Below are 7,033 nucleotides of genomic sequence, written 5' to 3' on the forward strand. Positions count from 1 at the left end.
GGCTGATGAAGACTCTACAAATTAAGCTGAATTGCCTTGCTATAAGAAGAAACATCCAGCTTCTCCCAGCCTTAGTGTGACTCTCTCTCCTACATTATTCTGAACCCATTAAGAGTGGCTGTGAACATATGGCATAAATGGTGTAAAAGATCAGCTTCTAGAGAGCAATATGATTCCACAGAAACATAACCAGTCTTCATAACTGTTTGTAATCCTGCAGATAAGGACATGGCTTGCAAAGGATCCATCTGCCATTTGCTTACCATTCTTGGATATTTGTGATAATGTATTTCAATTGTTAGGTTTACCGTCTTTCCATGGCTGAAACTTACACAAGGAGTGATACAGCTGAGAGTTTTCTAGAAGCCTTTCTCACAGCAATTACTAAGTTTGAATTAGGATCACTGTGTGCTGGAACCAGCAGTTTCTGTCTTGGCTTACTGCCCTCACCAAAACACTTGCAAAACCACAGAAATAAAATCCTGTTACTTCTTGGCAAATGCTGCATGTTAGTAATAGCCACTAACAAACTGGGCAAACTCAGGAGCAGCTTCCATGCCTAATGTGTCCTAAAATAGTTCCAGGAATTCTGCCTACTGTGATCAGAAAAATGAAGGATGATTGAACAAGATTATGCTTATTTTGGCCTGTTCATAAAGACTGACATCGGGAGAGGCAAAAGTATTTCAAATGCAGTTCCAACTGTGCTGTAAGAAACTGTTGCTTCCAAGAAAACTGCCAGCATAAGGCGTGTTGGGACTGCCATTTCCCAATAGCTAAAAAGGGGTTTAATGTTTATGTAGTGCTGTGAATCCTACACAAAGGGTTTGATGAGTAAGATGAAAAGAAGAGCTGACTTGGTGAAAATGTGCCTGAAAGGATGATGTGCAGTTTGCATTGTATCCCAGAACTCCATGTCGGTTGGGTTTTTTTGCTTTCTGAGTCCACAAAGTTAAATAGTTTGTACAATAAACCCTTCAGGGATCACTCCAAAGTGATGCTATAAAAACCATGCTGTGTAGCAGAAGTCACAGTGGATCTAAAATATCTTTCCAGCAGCTTATGTAGTTACAAAGAATTACATGGAATTCTTACTCCTCACCAGTCCATGAATTGTAGCTGATAATCGCCTTGATAAAGAAACAGCTGCAAAAGGTCATGTTAGCAGTTGATATTTAAACTATTTGGGTGGGTCAAATTTCAGGATTTCTTCAATGTCTCATAAACAATAAAAACCAGTAAATGGTTTTCAATATATTTTACCAATGTAAATTCCTTTTACTACTAATCTGAGCATGGAGGACTGCTTTGAGTGTTAAAATTTCACCACATGACTCTAGTTTTAGAGTTTTAAACTCTAATTTGAAAAGCTGAAAAGGCACTAGAGGTAAAATCTGAGGACCAAGAGGAATGCTAAAGAGAAAAAGGTTAATGCCTACATACATGTTGGATTTATTTAATTCAAGGGTGTGAAGAGACCATCCATCTTAGACTGGAATTACATGGCAGTAAAATAATGAAGCAAAGATTTTCAAAACAGGCTATGTGTACCATTAGCCCCCAGGGTCTGGTGCTTCAATTTGGCTACTATTTTAAGTGTCTCAATTCAAGTTCCCATAAATGGGTCTCAGTCTTCAGAGGAAACTGCTACACATGTTGGGAATCAAGAACCTGTTCAAATTGCTGTAGTTCAGTACCCAAAAGCCAGTGCCTGGTGTTGAGAAGCTGGCCACCCAGGCAGGTATTTGTACAGTACCATCCCTTACATCCTGCTTGTGTCAAGTGCCTTGGCAGCACAGGCGTTGGTATTCACATTTTTTTCCCTGAACCCTCTTGGAACCTGAGTGCAACTCCGTGAATGCTGCTATAGTAGAATGCAAGATATTTCTGATCCGTAGCCCCACAACACAGATGTGTTTCATCAAGCGCGCCATGAAATAACATGACTCATTCTCTTAGCCAGTCTTAAACCAGATTAATCACACAAGGATAGCTTGAGGTAAGAATCTTCAAATTGCTTCCTATATTCAGCAGTCCCGTTTGACAGTGCAAAATTTCTGAATTTCACATGACAATATTCACCATTCTTATAGTCTTAATTATTTCCATCTTCAGGAAAATATCCTTTGTAGCGTGGGCTGCATTTTAAAACAAACAGAACTGAAGTATTATTACACACAGTTTCATTAAATATGTGCTTTCAGAAGATATGAGATGCAAAGCGAATGCATCAAACAGAAATGAGTCATTAAGATCCAGATGAAGACACAACCCATTGAAAGACAGCAAGTTGTGCAGGTGGCCACAGATGAAGAAAAATAAATCTCTGAATGACTGAAATTAGCCTGATTCTTTCAGATTAAGTTATTCAAACAGCACCACACTGTTCAATGTGGTATTTTGAAGTTTGCTATGTCAAAGGGGTTTTGTTCAAGGTCCAAAATGTAAGGTTTCTACGTAAGTGATTCTTTTAATGTTTTTTCCTCTGCAGTGGAGTTCTTTTCTGAAGAATAAAGGTAGTCCATGGCCATGACTGGAGATCCACTTTAAGTAACATTTTTATAGGAGATGCTGAAACATCTTCCTCTCTGGCTGTTTATTTAATACATTTTCATATTTGTGACAACCCTTGTCAGCAATGGGGCTACCACTGTGCTATATCTTATTGCACAAACTTCCCTGGGATGTGAAATAACCTTGGTGCAGGCCTTCCATCCAGCCTGGACACTGCCGATGCCCAGCTGCCGTTTCAGAAACACAACCACAGGGAACTTCTGTGTTGAATCTCGTTGCTCCTGCTTTTGACAGGGGGCTGTGGAAGGGTGGGAAGGGATGGTAATAGGCTCCTAGGGTATTTACCCTCATTCTCACTGAATATGGAAATGGAAATTAAGGGCAGCTCTGTTTCCCCCGAGGGGAAATGGAGTGTACTGATTAATTGCTGTAGGAATTTAAATGGTGCTTCACACTTCCTTCAAATGCTAGCATAGCTTTAAGACAGCCGGTGATGTGTGTTTTCTGGTATGCAGTCTTTAATTGCATATCCCTTTTTGCTGGAGGGTTCAATTTATTAATTTAATAGTATTTTATCAATCTCTGTCAATGCAACCCTTTGCAGGTCATTGTGGAGTATCATTACTTATACAGTGAAAACTAAATAGTCTTACTAATGCTAAAATTGAAGACAATACTCCATCTGATGAGTACACAAGCAGGGATCTGTACCTTATGCCATGTTGTACCAATTTTGCTTCCTTCCCCTCTCTAATCAGACTCTGACTGTTTCTTCTTCCATGTCTCTTTTTTTTGCTGACCCCCTTTTCACATTGTTATTTTCAGATTAGAGAAAATTGCTTTCTGTCTGGTAGGGATATAATTTCCTTGTACCCATGGAGAATTTCACTGGGTACCCAGTCTCGGAGTAGATGTAATTAGGCTTTTGCTGAATTCCTACTGTAGCAAAACTCATGCTATTTCACAGCATGCTGCCAAAATATCTCTACGTGGGATATTATGTCTTCTGAGTGCTTGTTTCTTAAACATTGAGTCTGTTGTTTAAGACTTTTGACTGTCTGTATTAAGAGTTCAGTACAAAGGATTATGTTTGTAGGAGAAACAAGAGGATTAACTTCAAACATCTCTTTGTTTCCCATTTTACAGCAAGGAATGCTCCTCAATTCCCTGAATGAAACTTCATATGCAACTATAGATACCTGAACACAGCTTATGGTGTTTGACACCAAAGTCTCAGACATTGGCTCATGACTTTTGGAATGTGAATTCAGTTCCCCACAACATAAATTACCAAGGGCCAAATCCACCAGAGGATATTCTTATCCAGGGTAAAGCCTAGGGCAGGGCAGTTCTGCTAGATTGACTGTCCAAAGGACCAGTGCTTTCAACTACTGCTAGGCAGCCTGCAGTGCTTGGTCTGCCGGTGAGCTGTGAAACACCACAAAGTGGTCCTTAAAATTGTTGCTTTTTTTGTTTCTCAATTGCAAATGCACATTCCTCACATGCAGGTAAACAAGAGGTTCCCAAATCCACGTGTTGGACAGCTGTACATTTTGAAACTTGAGGAGTTTGAGTGTGCTTTGCTCTCGATAACCCAGCAATTTCTACACTTGTTTAGTATTTTCTGATCGTGATTTAATATACTGTTTACAAATGCCTTTAAAATAATTTTTCTTAAACAGCTGACACCTGGATATAATACTCTTCTGTTTAATATTTAAATCAAGCACTTAACCTGCTTCTGGGTCTATAATCAACAGGATATTTCTGCTGTATATAGCAACTACCGATCTCCCCCTATTTTGCTGTTGACTTTAATAAAAGTATTTCAGTTATTAACTGAAACTCCTTTGAACAACATTAAATTATTTTATCAAAGGAACATAGCTTCTCCCTGTTGAATTCACAACTACCAGTAACACCATCTCCCTCCAGCATCTTGATTGATCTGGTATTTCATTAAAGGCAGCTCTTCTCCTTCAGGGTTTTGACTGATTTTGGTTCCTCATACTGCAAGACTACTCATCATCATGGCTATCCTTCTGCTACCTTCTGCTACAAGTAGAGGTAAGAGATGATCCTGAAGAGAAACATGGTTTTGTTACGATCTGACATCTTGGAATGACCACACATCACTGTGATATATCTAATCTCACTATGAGAAGTATAAATCTTTCAAAAACTTCTTAACAATTTGTCAGCTGTTTAATGTAGCAAGAGTAAAGTGACATTCATGTGAAACGTGTTAAATGCTTAGAACAGTTCAGGAGGCAGAGGAGCACTCACTGAATAATATGAACTTGCAGCAACACTTGACAAAGAAACATATAAGTTGCTAAGCAATAAATACTACTGCACCAAATTAAGTATGAAGTTTTTAAATCACTCAGAATCAAATATCACTCTGAGTTTTGGTGACCCTTTTTATAGTGTTTTGTAGTTTGCATTTCACATGGATGGCACTAGGGGTCAAGACTGAAGGAGCAACAGAAGGACAGAAACCTGAGGCTGCAACAGCATGGAAGAAATGCGGTCTGGGGACAGCAGTAGCAAGCTCTGCTTCGAATATCTCCAAGCACTGCCCAAGGCAGTAACTTCACTCCCTGCTGTAAGAAACTCAGCCGTGTGATACTTGTACCACCCCCATTAAGTGTATTTCCTGGAGAGCACTGCTTCAATAGTCACCTGTGAAGTGACTCAATAATGTGGTGTAGATGCATTCTTGCTAGAGACAAAAGACTGCCGTGGCTGGAGTAGATTTTACCTGGGTTTGTCCCAGATATGCTTGACCTCCTGTGGTGTGCTGGCTGAAAGCCTGCTACGTAGGCTCTGAAGGGCGCTCTGCAACCATCTAAAGGCCAAACCATATCTCAGGTAAGCACTCATCAGCACTCCCTGATACATCTGCCTAAAGAGAACTACAGACATGGACAGTTACTGCGTGTTGACCATGGCCAGCAGCTAAGCACCCACACATCCTCTCATCAGGACAAGAGAGAGAACAGGAGGAGTGAAAGCAAGAACGCTCATAGTTTGAGATGAGAACAGTTTAATAAATGAAGGAAGGAGGAAAAAACAAGTAACATGACAGCATTCATTCACCACCTCCGACAAGAGAACAGTGCCAAGGCAGTCTCAGAGCAACAGCTGATTTGGATCACAACCCCCCCATTTTTTAGTGCTCAGCATGGCATCATCTCACAGGAAATACCCTTATGGCCACTTTGGGTCAGGCAGGGGGCCAGATTTTTTACTTACCCCCCCAATCCTACTCACTGGAGAGAAAGGGGGCAGAGTGGGAAAGAGAGACAGCAACAACACTGTGCAAGCACTGCTCATTAATGGACAAAATATTGGTGGTGTCAACTGTTTTAGTCACAAACCCAAACCACAGCACGGGGGCTGCTATGTAGAACATATACTCTATCCCAGCCACAGCCAATACATCTTGTGCTGTCTACCTTCCCTAGACATTCTCCTTTCCTCTAATGGTAAGTAGTTGCTTTTCATGGCTGACTTCGATTCATGTAATTTCAGGTAGAGAAACTTGAAGAGCTTTTGCTTCAATGCAGTTATTATGTGAATTTCACCTCTGCCAGATGTGATTTCCAAGAGATTCTGGGGAGAAGCCATACTGGAATCATTCAAAATGTGTCTCTCTTCGTTGCAGTAGCAAAAGACTAGTCTTACCACGTCATCCCTTGCTTTTCACTGAAAGCTGAATCCACTGAGGCTGCAGTGAACATAATGGCATTTAGAGAAGGCCAGTGGTCCAGAACAGGCATTACTAACTTATCATAACACCCTAGTGCAAGAGCTTTTGAGTCAATTCATGAAGTTGTTCTGCACCACTGGTCCAGTAGTAGGTCTGTTACAATTTAAATATTCCTGGTAGGCACAAGAAAGACAAACTACACTTGGAACAACAAGGAAAACTTAGACATTTCCCAATACGAGATCTTTGTGATTTAGATTAATCAATCCAGATTATCAGTAGGTACATCAAACAGGTGGACAGTTTGTCACATGGGCAGCTCTGTAGACACCACAGGCTTGTATGTCCTTCACAGCAAGTATCTGAGGGAGCAGTGTGACCTCAAAGAAGATGCCAGCTGTGTTCCTACATCCATTCTCTGTTTATCATCCAAGCTTCTTGTTCCTGTTGTACTCATGGCTGGTGATTCTGATTCGTGCTTCTCCCGATAAAAGCTGAATCAGAAATAAAGAAAAAGTTCTTAGAGGTTTCTTGTTTAAAATCACATTTAATTCCTTTCACTGAAAGTAGATGAACTTCTGCTCACCCTTTCTTTCCCTCCCCTGCTGAGTTTTCACAGAAAGAACTGCTTTGCTGGAGAAATTGAATAAAAACAAACTGCAGAGAGCAGAGCTGTAACTATTTTTTATTTAAGCAATAAACAAAGCAATACTGCAATCCTTAATTAAAGGAAGTTGAGACAACTATGTGGTTTAATGATCTGGTAGAACCCTTTTTATTCCAAGAAGAGCCACATTTGTCGAG

The sequence above is a fragment of the Corvus brachyrhynchos genome, unplaced genomic scaffold, assembly GCF_000691975.1.
Source record: "Corvus brachyrhynchos isolate BGI_N302 unplaced genomic scaffold, ASM69197v1 scaffold32, whole genome shotgun sequence".
Taxonomy (NCBI): domain Eukaryota; kingdom Metazoa; phylum Chordata; class Aves; order Passeriformes; family Corvidae; genus Corvus; species Corvus brachyrhynchos.